This window comes from Phyllopteryx taeniolatus, chromosome 22 (genome assembly GCF_024500385.1).
Source record: "Phyllopteryx taeniolatus isolate TA_2022b chromosome 22, UOR_Ptae_1.2, whole genome shotgun sequence".
NCBI lineage: Eukaryota > Metazoa > Chordata > Actinopteri > Syngnathiformes > Syngnathidae > Phyllopteryx > Phyllopteryx taeniolatus.
Genome location: NC_084523.1, coordinates 2195891 through 2212228, shown reverse-complemented (window position 1 = coordinate 2212228; position 16338 = coordinate 2195891).

Sequence of the window (16338 nt, the reverse complement as noted above, 5' to 3'; positions counted from 1 at the left end):
CTGTTGTTATTCATACAAACAGAATCATAACTACTCAGGCCCAGAATTCGAACGGAGTGAATAAATCGGAACAAGGTCATCGTTATTTGACGATTTATCATTTTTGGGGCATTTTTGTTTGGTGTGCCATGAGATTTTTCGATGGTAAAATATGTGTCTTGTTTCAATAAAGTTTGGGAAACGGTCTTAAGGTGAAATGACAAAATGAGAAATGTAATTTTGTTGTTGCACAAAAACTGACTTCGATAAAGTACGGCAGGAGGTTAGGATAGATGAAGCATAAGGTAGAGGTTCGCAGGGGGGGTGAGATGTTTACACCGGGCTTGCCTCTTGACGTGACCGTCGTCATGGCGACCGGGGCCATGTGTCTCAGTCGCTCCAGAGGCAAAGGGGAGGGGTTCGGACGATTGGGGGGTGGGGGGGGGGGGGGAAGTGTGCCGTGCGAGCCAATCACAGGCCACCTCAAGCACACGCACGCACGCGCGCACACATGTACACACGTGTCCACTGATGTGATCTACCTGACAGACCAGTTGTGCAAATGTGATTCCAAGCCACAAATAGACACAACAAAAGCTGATTCCATCATAACGAACGACCACTGTAGAACTCACCAGACAATAACATGTATTCGCCGTTCACTGGCAGCTGGTCAATAGAGGGCGCGAGGGTGGCGCCTCACTGCTCCTTGAAAAGCAAGTGAAATCATGAAAATGATAGTAAAATATTAAAATGAAAATGTTTCAAATTATATATACATCTATTTTTAGATAAGTAGTATAAATAGTATGCAGTTAATGTCGATTCGTTTGTCTCTGGTTGTCTCATTTTATGACACAACTTTTGGTTAAGGGCGCTTCGACGTTTTCCCATTGATTTTCGTTGAATGTTTGACAGTCAGTCCTCGTGAAATACAGAAGACACGGGCATTGGATTCCAGCACCCTTTAACGTTAAACAGGGCTATTGTTAAACCCTCCCACCCTCATCAAGTTACTGTAAAAATGGGCTTGGTGAGAAAAAAAATGCTTGAAATATCTCAACATTATTTGTTGCATATGACAATTTGAAATTTTGGTACAGATTTTAGCAAGACTCTTGGAAGTTGACGCAAATGATTTGCTTTCGCGGGCCACATAAAATGATGCGGCGGGCCGGATTTGGCCCCTGGGCCTCGAGTTGGATATTTGCATTATCGACGCATTTAAACATGAGTTTTGTTCACGTACTGCATAGAGTTGACTGGCTCCATATAAACGTGCACAAGAGTATTATTTATACTGTCGAAGGATGATTAATATGCAACGCGTCAACAACACTGCCTTTGTCTGGTTCTGTCGTCAACGCGCTTGTCATTTCAAAGACTTTGCTCCTCTTTCAAATACATGATTATTCCCTAAAAAGATGGCTTCTGTGACTCTTTTCCTTATTTATAGCTTAAAAGCCCAACTCCCACTGGCAAATTTGATTGTCTCTGGGATGCACTTAGAAAGCCGAGTCGCCACAATCCTGATATAGAACACTCCTCAGCTTCCGTTATTCAACTAAATGCGTGTCGTCTTAAATCCCGAGATAAACTCAAATGAAATTAAGGTGGAAAAACAAAATGGCCTGGACTATGCGCAACCCAAAATTTAGGAAGTCAATGTGTGCGACAGACCCAGACTGCATCAGTACACACACGTACAGATGCGATGGGCAAAAAAAAAAAAAAGACATAAAAGTAGAAGTACAGATTCAAGTCCTTCACTTTTAAGTCAAAGAAGTACAGACCGCATGAATTGGAGACTCTAAATTGCCCGTAGGCATGACTGTGAGTGCGAATGGTTGTTTGTTCCTATGTGCCCTGTGATTGGCTGGCAACCAGTTCAGGGTGTACCCTGCCTCCTGCCCGATGACGGCTGGGATAGGCTCCAGCACGCCCGCGACCCTAGTGAGGAGAAGCGGCTCAGAAAATGGATGGATGGAAGTACAGACCGGTATTGGTGCCATTACTGGACATCGGTACTCCTAAAAATAATTAAAACTGACACCTATACCTCTATACCAGCCTGCCAGGCAGAGATGGGGGAGTCGAGTCATGGGCCTTGATTCGAGTCAAATGGAGTTGCCAGTTTTATGACTTGCAACTTACTTGCCAAACACTTAAGACAAACTTGACTTTTTGACTTGAACTACATGACTTGACAAGTCATCTCGTTTAGAGTTGTTTTTTTTTTTTAAAGAAAGAAACGTATTTTGTTGTTGTTTTTGTTTTTTTTGGGGGGGGGCTCAATCACGCCAACCTGGCAACCCAGTCTGCATCGTTGCGCACTCGCCAGTGTGACGTAATCACCCGCATGAACAACAATGGAAGGAGGTCCGAAGATAATTCAAGGATTCAAGAATGTTGTCAATGTAGTCTGCAAAAAAAAAAAAAAAAAGAGAGGATGGCAACTTGCTTGGCTTGCAACTCGCGCATTAAAGACAACAACAACAACGACGACTTCGACGTCGAACGTCATCCGTCACTCCCAAACTCCCAAAGACAGGTAAGCTAATTGAACAGTTTAGCTAGCTGGTCGAACATTCCGTTTTATAGACCGCTTTGGAACCATCAAAAATACAAATGAAACGCTTGTGAACGTTTTAGTACAACTAAGTAACGTAACTAGACGGTTTAAACAATTCAGTGGTATACATTCAATCAATGCTAAGCTCAGTTGTTGTTGATTTAACTTTCATAGGGTGTGAGAAGTAAGCAGTTGATTGATAATGTATCAATAATGTATTTCAGCACCAAAAAATGACATTGTACAGTCGGCTACATTTAAGTGAAATGTGTTGCAAAACTTGCTTGTTAAAATGTGCAGGTTGTTACTAAGTGGCATATTTGTGTGAACCTTATGCCATGATATAATATTGTTTTTGAACAATGTTTGATTCAAATTAATTTTCATCACGATTACGAGACATGATGGCGTCGATATCGGCATGTTACGGTAAGTACTGTACTGGGACCCGGTCGAGTCAACTTAAAGTCTAAACGTGTTCCTGTAGTTTTGTCATTTTGACTAATTGTGGGGACTAACAAAAAAAAATGCTAAGTTTGTGAATTAGAACTCAAAAAAAAAAAAAAAAAAAACACTGTTTTTGCAGATTAGAGAAGAGAATTTTGGAACGCCAGAAGCTTGTGGTTTTTAGGACGGCACAAGACAGAATGTACTCGCCGTGAAACATTCTTGTAATCGACAACATAAAAAAATAAATAAAAATAAAATAAATTAAATCAGGGCCTGGACAGTTAATACTGCTTTTATGAATTTGTTGCCATTGTCTTTCTGGTTCATGTTTATCTGCCTTAAAGACCCTAAAATCTCAAGATATCAAAATCTGATTTGATTTAACCTCTCTATTACGTCTTTTTGATGCCGTGTCCTCATTCGGGGAGGTTAAAAAAAAAGCTATAAACGAGCCTTTTCAATCTACCCAAGTATAGCAACAAAGTATTCTTTCTTCATTACTTCCCACCACTGAGAAAAGGTAATCCCCATTGTGGTCCACCAGTTAACCAGCGAAAGGCTAATCCATTCAACACGAGAGTTCATCCGATGAGTGAGAGATTAACCCACTGCAAGCCGGACACACAAACACACTCGCTTATACTCCACGATGGAGCCGAGAGTCGTCGGACTGCTTTTACGGCGTGTGTAGCGTTGACTGTGAAATGAGAAATTTGAAGCATAAAACGTGGGAATCAGTGCACCTCCGTGGTGGCGCCATAGTTCCATCGTGTGGCCACCAGAGGCGCTCTTGCTCTCGCTCGCGCTCTCTCTCTTGTCTCTTGTCTCCAGTCTCTGCAGCAGCCATGAGGAGGGGTGCGGCTCTGCAAAGATTCAGGTCAATGAGTTCCTTGTAGGGAAAGGAAGAGTGCCAGTGATGCACACACACCCACGATCAGTGTGTTACTTCATCCAATAGTCTTATTATTAGTCCTTGTATCATTTTTAGCACAGCACACATAGTACGCATGCCTACTCATTGTGTTGTGGTTGTTGAAGATGCCTCATGCAAACCTTTGTTACATGACAAGATCCCTTAAGTAGCCGGATTGTGTGCATGATGTGTGCGTGAGGTAGTTTTGATCGGCCAGGCCAGTGGCAGTGCGGCTTGAGTTACACGTCGAATTTGCAGGGCGGAGATCCGGGAGCTGCGAGCTAAGCCGAGCTGGGTTGGGCGAGCGCCACTTCAGTGCGACTGCAACACGCACGCGGAGTGGGGGGAAACGAGGTCGGCCTGGCGCTCGGTCAAAATTCTCTCTCTCTCTCTCTCTCTCTCTCTCTCTCTCTCTCTCTTGCTCTCTCTGCGTAGGATACTACAGCACATGCACAGCGGGAGCGCTGCTCTACTGCACCATTTAAAAAAAGACGGGGGCGTCTAGTGCACTCACAGAACTCTCGCCCCAAAATGGATGTACTGTGTAGTGTGCACATGGTGGGACTGATATAGCATGCTTCACCTTATTGCTTCATTGTTGCCATTGTCACAATTATCCTACATCACAGATTAATTTTTTTTTTTTTTTTTTTTTTTACAGCATACAGTGGTACCATGTACTCACAAATAAGTTTTTCAATTTGCTTTGTGTTGCACATGCTGCCGCTCGATTGAAGTGGAAATATGAAATAGAGTCATTATGGTACTGTAATGCCCTCGCAAGTGGGCAAGGAGAGCCACAACCGCGGATGGACGTTCAGCCGCTTATTGATTGAGACAAAGTGTCATGCGCACAAATGCAAAAGGAGAACACCCGCAAGGGGCTGCTGTAGGCCACAACTCACACTCAGGTGCTTACACGCAGACTAACCGGCCAACCTGACTCCTTCTCTGGGTGCTTAAATACATTTACAATGTGCTTTAAAACAATATTTGAATAAGTTTAAATGTGTTTAGAGCCTGTGGGAGCGGTAAAAACAATTTTTAATATTTAATTCCAAGGTCTGTCTATAACAGATTTTCACCAATGCCAGGTGGATCTGGAACGTATCCCTCCCTGATAAAAGGGGTTCACTGTAATCTTCTCTTGTATTGGATCTTCCAAAATGACAATGTGACACCTGTGAGCCTACGATCGTAGTTTTGTATTCATCCAAAAAAAGAAATGGTGCTTGTAAGGGACATTCAATCGCCCACGTTCACCTTCAAAGCAATCTCTGCAGCATTCGTGTCTTCTCCCTTGCCTCAATCTCCCGCCTCCTGCTACAGGAGAAATGTATCCCCCCCCCTCCTCTCCAAGTCCTCTTATCCGTGGTATTTTAAAAACACTTCGGCCCGTACAAGAGCTGAACTGCTTAATATGAATATGGTGGTTATTCCGCACCATTTCCTGTGTCACGTGTGTCCTATCCCTTTATAGGTCAAACAGGGCTAATAATAATTGGAGTAAAAATGGCCTGCATCAGAGGGCGCAGTGACTGACAAGGCACCAGTGTAGATGGACACAACCATTTGCAGGGTTGGTCTCAACCATCCTGGCCATAATTCATTTTGTTCGTCTGTGGTCTGTGCTACCCTTCCCGCAGTTTCATGAAAATCCGACATGTAATATTTGCGGAGTCTCATGCAAGCACTTGTTTTTGTGCTGGGCGGAGGTATTAGTGCTGATAAGATGTAAATGAAGCAGATAGTGCCCTCCAAGAACAATCTGGCCTCGCATCAAAAGGACGAAGATGATGTTACTGTTTAGGAACTGTACGCTGTGCTGGCCTTTTTGTGATGACTTTGCTGAACGCGGCTGATAAAAGCTTTTTATCTAAGCGTCCATTAACGTCGCGCTTGGCTTCGACACGCTAGCCCTTGTCTCCTTTGATCGGGAAAAAAAAAGAAAAAGAAAAATGAAGACTTGTGCCGACTCGTATCTCAACAGTTTTTTTTCAGTATTGACTGTTTTTCCCAGAGATGGCAAAAGTACTCACATTCTATACTTAAGCAGAGGTACAGATAATGTGTGTAAAAAAAAAAAAAAAAAAAGGACTCTGGTAAAAGTACTGTTTTAACCTCTTAAAAGTATAAAAGTACATGACAGAAATGTACTTAAAATACATGTTTATTGTCCATTATATACAATACACTTTTTATAACTTGACACGTGAAACAAAACTTTACCTCACAGCTTTGCGAATGTTGTGAACTGACTAACAAAAAATTTGAATGATAACTGGGGGAAAAAAAGCCCCGTTACCATGGCGCTAGTTTTGATTGCGGCAATGTTTTGTATTGGAAAAAAAGAACAAAAAGAAAAAAATGTGTGTGGTGTTGTTCCTGGGTGCTCCAGAGAGGATGGTTTGTGCTGTCAGTTCACATCCTGTGCGTTCCCCAAGCAGGCAATATAACATCATGTAGCTAGCTAGCTTGTGCGGGAAACATGCCAGCGTTCTGTCGATTCATGTTTTAAAGTTTCAGTAACCATGAGCTGTGCGTGCAACTAAAGGTTGACAACGGCAACCAAGGGAGGCTAGGTGCCTTTGCAAGACGCAATCCTACTGATCAACGGGAAGGTGCTATGTCGGAGGGTTCTTGTTGATATGTCGCACTGCACGGGAAAAAAAATCAGTCACGCTCGTATTTCATTTTGGCATTTTAGGGCTAAATCGTTGATCGTGGATTGTCACGCTCCAGGGAGTTTTGTCATTCCCGACAAAATACTGTATGTCAGGCCCAAACTGATAACTTATTCGCGATAGCAAATAACAGGGCGAATATCTTGTAGTCTGATCCAGGCATTAGAGGGCGAGAATAAAAGTACTAAGTCATCAGAATAATAAACACTCAAGTAAAGTATGGGTACCTGAAAAATCAAGTTAAGTACAGTAAGGAAATATTTGTACTCGGTTACTTCCCACCGCTGGTTTTGCCTTACACTTCAGGCCTGCTCTCTCTCACAAGCTAATAACGGGTACCGCACCACGGTCACACACACACACACACACACACACACACACACGTACATCATGTTCCGGAACAGACCTGGCACACGCGATCCAATAGTCGATATTTATATCTAAACGGGGGACCATTTTCACAGCTGTACATTACGCGAGTTACGACTTTAATCTGTTCCACAGTCTTTTGATTCTTGGCAGTGTCCCACTAAAACAACATGAGGAGCCTTGCAAGGAAGCTCTAAACTGCGCTTTTGCAAACCCAAGTGTATTTAAAGGGTCGGAAATGGTTCCTGTTGCAGGAAGTAGGATTTTATAAACATCGGGACCTGGGCGGAAAATTGCAATTGTGCTGAAAATTGGATGGAAACTGCTTGGAAATGGGCAAAACCTTGAACTTGGCCTAAACGCCATCTTGACAATACCTTTGCTACTCCTATGTCCACATGTTGCCCCGTTCCGATAAAAGTGCTGCAAATTTGACTCAACTTTGTTTTTACCATATATTGTCATTAATCAGCCACTTTGCAACGCTAAAACAGTTTAGATGCATATCCACTAGTGCATGTTTTACTGTACCTGAAGGTGAACTCAGTGATGTATTTATACAAATAAAACACACCGATCGCACAAATAGACATCATACTATGTTATAAATTCAATTGTACAATAGCAGAAATGAAAGAATGACAAATTGTTGGATGTCTCGGACAGTTAATGTGCATGTTTTGAATTATTTTACACAAAATACCTGTATCACAAAACAAATAAATTTATTTATTGTTTATTTAATTAAATAGTTTGTTCATTAATCATAAATAATTGAAATAGTATAATTTGAAAATGAGCATGAATTACTGTTTTTAAATAAATAAATAATCAAATCAAATGGGTAAATGGGTTTGTCTTGTATACCATTTAATTTTTTTTATTGTATAATAGTAGTTAATAAAATTAAAATGCAAAAGCCTTAATTATGAATGAAAAATAATGAGCATGAGTTATTTTATTAAGTAAAACATTTTACATTAAGTAAAAAAAATTACAATAATATAATTAATGATTAATAGTTTCATTTGTAAAATTAATTTAAGTAATTGGTTAATTAAGAAGAGATCAAATAAAAATATCCATATGTATATATATATATATATATATATATATATGAATAATATAAAAAATAGATAAACAATTATAGTATAGACAATACATTTAAAATACCAAATATTAGTAAACCATTTTACATTTTCATTTAGTTTTTTAATTGTTTAATTAATTGTAATTAACAATTTAATTTAAAGCATAATAGTTTTATTAAAACAACAATGATTGCACAATTTTTACATTTTTATTTAAAAAAAGTTATAAAAATGATGTGGCCCATCTGATCATTGAGGAAAAAAAAAAAAATAATCAAATGTGACCCACCCATGCAGTATACTGTACTGTCTGTACGTGGTGATCACAGACATATTGTCAGACAAAGGCAGATAAAAAAATGGACTTGTTTTTTTAAATTTCACACTTGATGGCACTCCAGAGACCCAACTATTTGTATACAAGCAATTAAAAAGTCAATTTTCCATTATATGCCAAAAAAAAAAAGATGTGCTATTCTCCCGGAATGACTTGACTGATGGATTATTCAACACTTGCGTGAATATGTTCCCAAACTAGTCAAACATGCTTGCGGTGGGCAAAGAGCCTCTTTCAAGCTACCAGTGGCAAGTCGTCTCGTCCAGTCGTTTGTCATGGCCCGTGACTGCTGAGGCCACATCTGTCGGAGTGAGACAGAAGGGACGATGAAAAATGTCCAAATCCAGAGGGCTTCAATGCGCAAATTGACCTCCAAAGCGGCCGCCCGAGTTACGACGGCGCTCCGCCTTCCCCTGTAATTTACCTTCGCCGTGCCGCATTCCACCGCAACACATGAAAGCTTTGGCCACAGCTGTTCCAAAATGGTGTGGGGAAATGAATCCCAGATGGTTGCCACATAAGAGATGACTTTACTGTACAAGAGGGCCTGAGTCATATGCCCCTAGGTGGAAAGACTGCTGCAGTGAGGGCGGGTGTGGCTCTGCTGTACTGTATGTCGATGCTGCCGGGCACTGTGGGAAATCGGGCAGGAAACATCTTAATAGGCACAGCTCAGTGCGTGTGCTGCGTCACGCGTGCTCGGTTATTGATCCGTCCTGCTCATGAATGATGCATTGGTGACATGTCAGAGTAGATTGCTGAGCTGTTTAAACAGCTCCATCCTGCTTTATTTCAGTACACTACGAGCGTGTTAATTTTATTTGTTGGTGCCCTGAAAGAAGGCTCTTGTGATGAATACGAGGCTTTTTACCGTCTAATGGGTCATTATAACAAGATTACTCTGCTTGTCCTTCGTGCTTGCACATATGGGCTGGTACACGTTGTGTGTATATTTGTATTTTCTATTATATCATATGATATTTAATGACTCAATTAATAAATAATTCTTACGATATATACTATAATAGATCCATATATTTGTATATTTACACTGTGATGTGCTTGTTGTATTATAAAAATAGTATATATAATTCGTGCAATATATTAGACATGAAAACATTTTTGTAAGTCAAGGTCAAGGTGCTTTTATTGTCCATTCTTCAATATGCGTAACACATACAGAGAATTGACATTACGGTACTCAAGGGCCCACGGTGCTACAAAGACACTCCAAAAATAAATAATAAAAATCAAAAAATCAAAATTCAATTAAAACAGCATACAGTGCAAGAAATATCAATAAAAGTGGAAATGCTCTAAAAACCTGGACTTAAAAACATGCACACTTGGGGTTGACGTCACTTCTGTTATTCCATTTGTGTGCAGCATAATAGCTAAATGCTGCTTCACCGTGTTTGCTTTGGACTCTGTGCTCCTCTATTTGACCTGAGTCTGTCGATCTCAGAGCCCTACTGGGTTTATATTCCATTAGCATTTCACTCATGTATTCAGGACTTAAACAGTTTAGTGATTTATAGACCAGTAGCAGAACTATAAAATCTATTCTAAAGCTGACTGGAAGCCAGTGTAAAGACTTTAGAATTGGAGTAATTTGCTCTGACCTCTTTTTTTCTAGTCAGAACCCGAGCCGCAGCATTCTGAATGAGCTGCAGCTGTTTAATGCTCTTTTTAGGGAGTCCAGTCAGAAGACCATTACAATAGTCAAGTCTACTTGAGATAAAAGCATGAGCTTCTCTTGGTCTGCTTGACATATGCAAGCCTTCACTCTGGATATGTTCTTGAGATGGTAAAAGGCAGTTTTAGTAATTGATTTGATGTGACTGTTGAATACAGTCTAAAAAGTATTAATTGCATTTGGAAAGATCAGGTGACGTGTGCAACATAGTCAAGGTCAGAGAACCAAGGCAAATAAGATATATATAAATTAGATGACAAAACCCCAATGTTGCTAAAGTCTAGTGTGTGTGTGCGTGTGTGTGTGTGTGTGTGTGTGTGTGCGCGTGCGTGTGTGCATGTGCATGTATGTGGGGCGTCATAGTTCAGGTGGGCAGAGGACAGAAGAGGTAGAGGGGGCACAGCGGGTAGAGAGTTCAGATTCCTGACAGCCTGATGAATAAAACTGTCTTTGAGTTGACTCGTCCTGATGGCAGCAGACTGAAGAGGCTGTGTGAGGGATGGGTGGCATCCCCCGCTATGTGGAGGCCTTTGTGGGTGAAGTGGGTGCTGTAAATGTACTGGGGGGAGGGATGCGAGGTTCTGATGATCTTGTCAGCTGCCCTCGCTATGCGATGGAGAGTCTTGCGGCAGGATGCGGTGCAGGCTCCGTACCACACAGTGATGCAGTTGGTCAGTTGCTCTGATATTTGTGCCACATGCACGTGTGTGTATGTGTGATCTATAGGTCTGTCCTTCAATTACTTATAAGTAACTTAAATTTGCAAGAAAGTATAGAGAAATACATTTTCCACCAAGGGATAACAATTATTTCATGCATTAATTGGAGACTCTAAATTGTCCGTAGGCATGACTGTGAGTGCGAATGGTTGTTTGTTTCTATGTGCCCTGCGATTGGCTGGCAACCAGTTCAGGGTGTACCCCGCCTCCTGCCCGATGACAGCTGGGATAGGCTCCAGCATGCCCGCGACCCTAGTGAGGAGAAGCGGCTCAGAAAATGGATGGATGGATGAAAATTAATTTGGGGACAGTTGAATTCAATCTATAATAAATGGCCATAACTCACCAGAGATCATATCACTAATTTCAAAGATTATTTAACCTTGGTGGCGGTCTAGTTAAAAAACTCCACTGAACAGCTGATGACTGAGTGAAGCACAACCCATCATGCAATGCTCAAAGACAGTGGGATGGCCCCCCTCAGATGCATTCAAAAACTGGCCTCCCTCTTCAACTTTCACCTCTGAAAGTGGCGTGGCAAATCTGACGGCGGGAGACGTGTCGGCAATAAGACGCCTCTTGTTCGGCTTCAAAGCGACACGACAGTGAGGCGCTGACAAAACTCGCATTCCTTGTTTTCCCATCGGGCAACGCAAGTGAAAAGTAACTTTATATTACACTCACAGTGATGTCATCCCAAACACTTGAGCTCATTTGCATTTTGGTTTTTGGGGCTGACAGCATCTTTTAAATGTGCTCCAAAAACATTCCAACTTGGGCTTTTTTCAGAGTTTTTTCCCCCCCCGTATACCCACTTTCCTCTCTTGTCTCAGACAGTCTTAACTTTTATCTGCACTTGCACACACACACACACACACACACACACACACACACACACACAGAAGAGAGTTTAGAGAAAGGGGCATCTGTGTAGTGCAGACAAAAGCTCCTCTCTCTGCAGAATGGTAAGGAGCTGAGTTTCCGGTCGGAGAGCTCACTGTGTCAGAGGGGAGAGGAAGGGCAGACGACCGGTCCAGAATACGATATGCGTGTGCGCGCGTCTGTACGTGTGCGTGTGTTTGTGTGTGAGAGCAAATTTATATAGCCTACATTATTCTTTATTGAGAACTTGTCTTTCGACACTGTTGAGCATTCATTCGTGTTAAGTAAACTGCGCAACATTAAATATAACTGGTTCCAGAGTTTTCTGTCTGTCTCAATATTTGAAACGAGGCGGTGTCCAGTCGGACCTTTTACCTGTTACCAAGGGTGTCCCACAGGGGTCAATTCTGGGCCCGGTGCTTTTTTCGATTTATATTAACGATATAGTGTCTCCTGAGAGTTACTGTCACTATCATCTTTTTGAAGCGCTAAAAAAACCTGGAACTGTCTATTAATCATTTTAAATGCTAAAGCCCCTAACCGTGATAATGTTTTATCTCTGCCTCTAAAATTATGAATAAAAATATCTGCTTTCTATTTTTAAACTTCCTGGAATTGTTTTAGCTAATTTATGGCTTCTTTCTTGCTTTGCTTTTCTTGTTTCTGTTTTTTTTTTTAATTATTATTTGCTCATCGTCATTGAAAATGAGGGCAACCTCAGTGGCCCAGAAGTTTAAATAAAGGTGACTGAATTGAATTAAACCCCTAACGTCTACACTGAGGCCTGAAATATTTGAAAGCTTACATTACAGTTTAATATGAGTGCCTAAAACAGTTGTTTTTCCACATTTTTCAGGTCATTTAATTAGTTTTCTCCGTTTCCCCTAATATTGACTAAATATTCATTAAAGTTGAAATTGTGTAAAAAAGAAACTACAAATTATATTAGCATTTTTGTTGGGCTTTTGCTTTCAGTATGTGTGTGTATGTTTACATGTCAGGCATTACTCCGGTTAGATCACTTATCATAACATGGGTGCCATCACTGAAACCTATCTCGCCAATACATTTTCCTTCCACTGTGTGTACGTGCGTGCGTGAATGTGTGTGTAAGGGCATTGAGTTTGTGTCAGCCTGGTGTGAACCAGTGCCACCCCACCCCCTCCCCATCCTCCCAGAGGCACAAAGAGACTGATGGGTGACCAGGGAGTGACGGGAGCAAGCTTGGCATCCTTTACACTTCCTTCTTCTTGTCCTCACTTCCCCCTCAATGGTGTTCTACTTTTTACTCGAGCATCATGACCGCAAAAGCTTCGTTGAAGTTATGTCATGCACTTGTTACATTAATGTAACAGGTGGATTAAGTGTGGGTTTATTGGTCATGCCTGGAGAGTGGGTCGCAGGGATGACATGCTAAAGAGGCGACTGTTGTTCTGTTACCGTCTCGGACGCTACATTAACAGAGCTATCCCAATACATATAACAAAACTAACAAAATAACGATATCAATGATACAATGTAGATGTTTTTATGTCACACTACACTATATGTCGTTGAATCAGACAGCTTTATTTGCGACAGCTAAACAATTAAAAATAAATAAAAAAACAAATTAAGAGTTATGTTTTCATTTTGGGGTGAATTAAGTCAGATAATGACCAAATATACGATACTTGAAGTAATTTAATATACAGTGGGTACGGAAAGTATTCAGACCCCTTAAAATGTTCACTCTTTGTTATATTGCAGCCATTTGCTAAAATCCTTTAAGTTAACTTTTTTCCTCATTAATGTACACACAGCAACCCAATATTGACAGAAAAAAATGGAATTGTTGAAATTTTTGGAGATTTATTAAAAAAGAATAACTGAAATATCACTTGGCCATTAGTATTCAATATGCATTTCTTCTGATCATCCTTGAGATGGTTCTACACCTTCATTGGAGTCCAGCTGTGTTTGATTATACTGATTGGACTTGATTAGGAAAGCCACACACCTGTCTATATAAGACCTTACAGCTCACAGTGCATGTCAGAGCAAATGAGAATCATGAGGTCAAAGGAACTGCCTGAAGAGCTCAGAGACAGAATTATGGCAAGGCACAGATTTAGCCAAGGTTACAAAAAATGTCTGCTGCACTTAAGGTTCCTAAGAGCACAGTGGCCTCCGTAATCCTTTAATGAAAGACGTTTGGGATGATCAGAACCCTTTCCGAGAGCTGGCCGTCCGGCCAAACTGAGCAATCGGGGGAGAAGAGCCTTGGTGAGAGAGGTAAAGAAGAGTTTTTCAGCTACAGGGACAGGGCGACTGGTTGCAATCGAAGGAAAGATGAATGCGGCCAAGTACAGGGATATCCTGGATGAAAACCTTCTGCAGAGTGCTCAAGACCTCAGACTGGGCCGAAGGTTCACCTTCCAACAAGACAATGACCCTAAGCACACGGCTAAAATAACGAAGGACAACTCCTACAGAACAACTCCATGACTGTTCTTGAATGGCCCAGCCAGAGCCCTGACTTAAACCCAATTGAGCATCTCTGGAGAGACCTGCAAATGGCTGTCCACCAACGTTCACCATCCAACCTGACAGAACTGGAGAGGATCTGGAAGGAGGAATAGCAGAGGATCCCCAAATCCAGGTGTGAAAAAACTAACCCAAAAAGACTCATGGCTGTATTAGCTCAAAAGGGTGCTTCTACTAAATACTGAGCAAAAAAAGGTCTGAATACTTATGGCTGTGTGATATTTCAGTTTTTCTTTTTTAATAAATCTGCAAACATTTCAACAATTACGTTTTTTCCCCTGTCAATATGGGGTGCTGTGTGTACATTAATGAGGAATATAACAAACAGTGAAAAATTTTAGGGGGTCTGAATACTTTCTGTACCCACTGTACATTGATAAAACAGATTAATAATGTGTGTGTGTGTGAGTGAGACAATCATGTTTATAAATATATAGAGGTATTTAATTTTAAAACGTTTCAATTCAAAGAACACTTTTTAAACATATTTCAAATAGTTTTTAATTAAAAAGAAATAGTGATTTAACTTTTTGTTATTTGAAAAAATGTAATTATTTTTAATCTTGAAATGGCTACATTTAAAGACTACTTTTTTTTTTTTTTAAACTAATGGGTTTTATTTGAAAAATAAAATTAGTGTTTTAATTTAAAGATCAGTGTTTCTGTTGAAAAATTATATATTTTTTATTATTTTTGAATAATTTTGTTGTTGACGCTTTTGACTTGTCGCATCAGGGGATATATATTTATATAGACTTTTACTTTATATATATATATATATATCTAAAAAAAAAATTCGACTTAAAGTATTCTGTGGCACATTTCCCAAATATTCATCTATTGTTGTTTTCCTTTTGGTTTAAATTAAGTCAGATAATGACCAAATGTGTTATGTTTGGACAAAATTAACATGTGTCTTTATCATGTAGTTTTCTTTTTAGCTCAGTTCCTGCATTCCTTGTCTCCCTTAAGGCCACTTAAGTATCATGTTTGTTTAAGTTCACAAATATTTTATGTGTATATTGAAGCCATGAATGATATGTCTCCATTTTTATGCTTTGAAAGCACATTTATTACTTGTAAATATTGGCTTTTCTAAAAGACTGTCCTGGTGTGAGCCACGCCCACTACTAGTATAGAGCAAGATAGCACATATAATCGTGTTCCAAAAAGGAGTGGCAATATTTTTTAGCACGATTATAAAAAGACACATTATGCTTTTTTTCCCTTCTTTACTGTCTGACATGAAATCAGACTAAACTTTTCCTGTTTTAGGTGAATTTGAATTACCAAAATTATTTCTATTTGCTAAATTCCAGAATAGTGAGAGATGAAAAATAGACCAAAAAAAAAAAGACAATACAGTCATGCCCTTCATGCCAGTTGGCCTAAATCAGTGGATGTAATATAAAATTCACATTTGCACAAGCTGTGAATGTTTCAATATTGTTCTCTAGAGACAAAATGAAAAATTAACTGTGTGTGTGTGTGTGTGTGTGTGTGTGTGTGTGTCTGTCTTTATCAGCGCTGTGTTCTCGGCTGTGTTCTGTCCACATGGATGACTTGATTACAAGTGTGTGTGTGTGTTTGTGTGTGTGCACGCTTATGGCATTTTATGATGCAGGAGTCCTGCCCTTATTGCTCACTGTGTTATTAGAAAATGCTGCTGAGGTGTGTTTGTTGGTTTATTGGAACACACAAAGCCCACACCCACACCTCCCTGCAAATTGCCAGCTAAAGTAATGTTCTCCTGGTTCTGAATTGTAATGTAATTGTAAAAGTATCCATATCAGTCATATAAATACAGTATAAGTAACGGTGTAGCTCAACTTGCATGTCTTTCAGAAGTACATGTTTGGGCGTTTCAGTAGTATGTGTGTGAGAGCATTTCTGTTGTGAATGTGAGAGTTTTTGAGTAGTGTGTGTGAGCGTGGTTCAGTACTGTGTGTGGGTGGATAATTCTGCAGCATCGTGTGAGAGAGCATTTCAGTAATGCGTATGAGAGTGTTTTATTAGTGTGGGTGAGTGAACAATTTTTCAGTAGTCTTTGAGAGAGAGTTTCAGTAATGTGTTGATTGGATATTATTTCGGTCGTGAGTGTGAGAGTGTTTCAGTAGCAA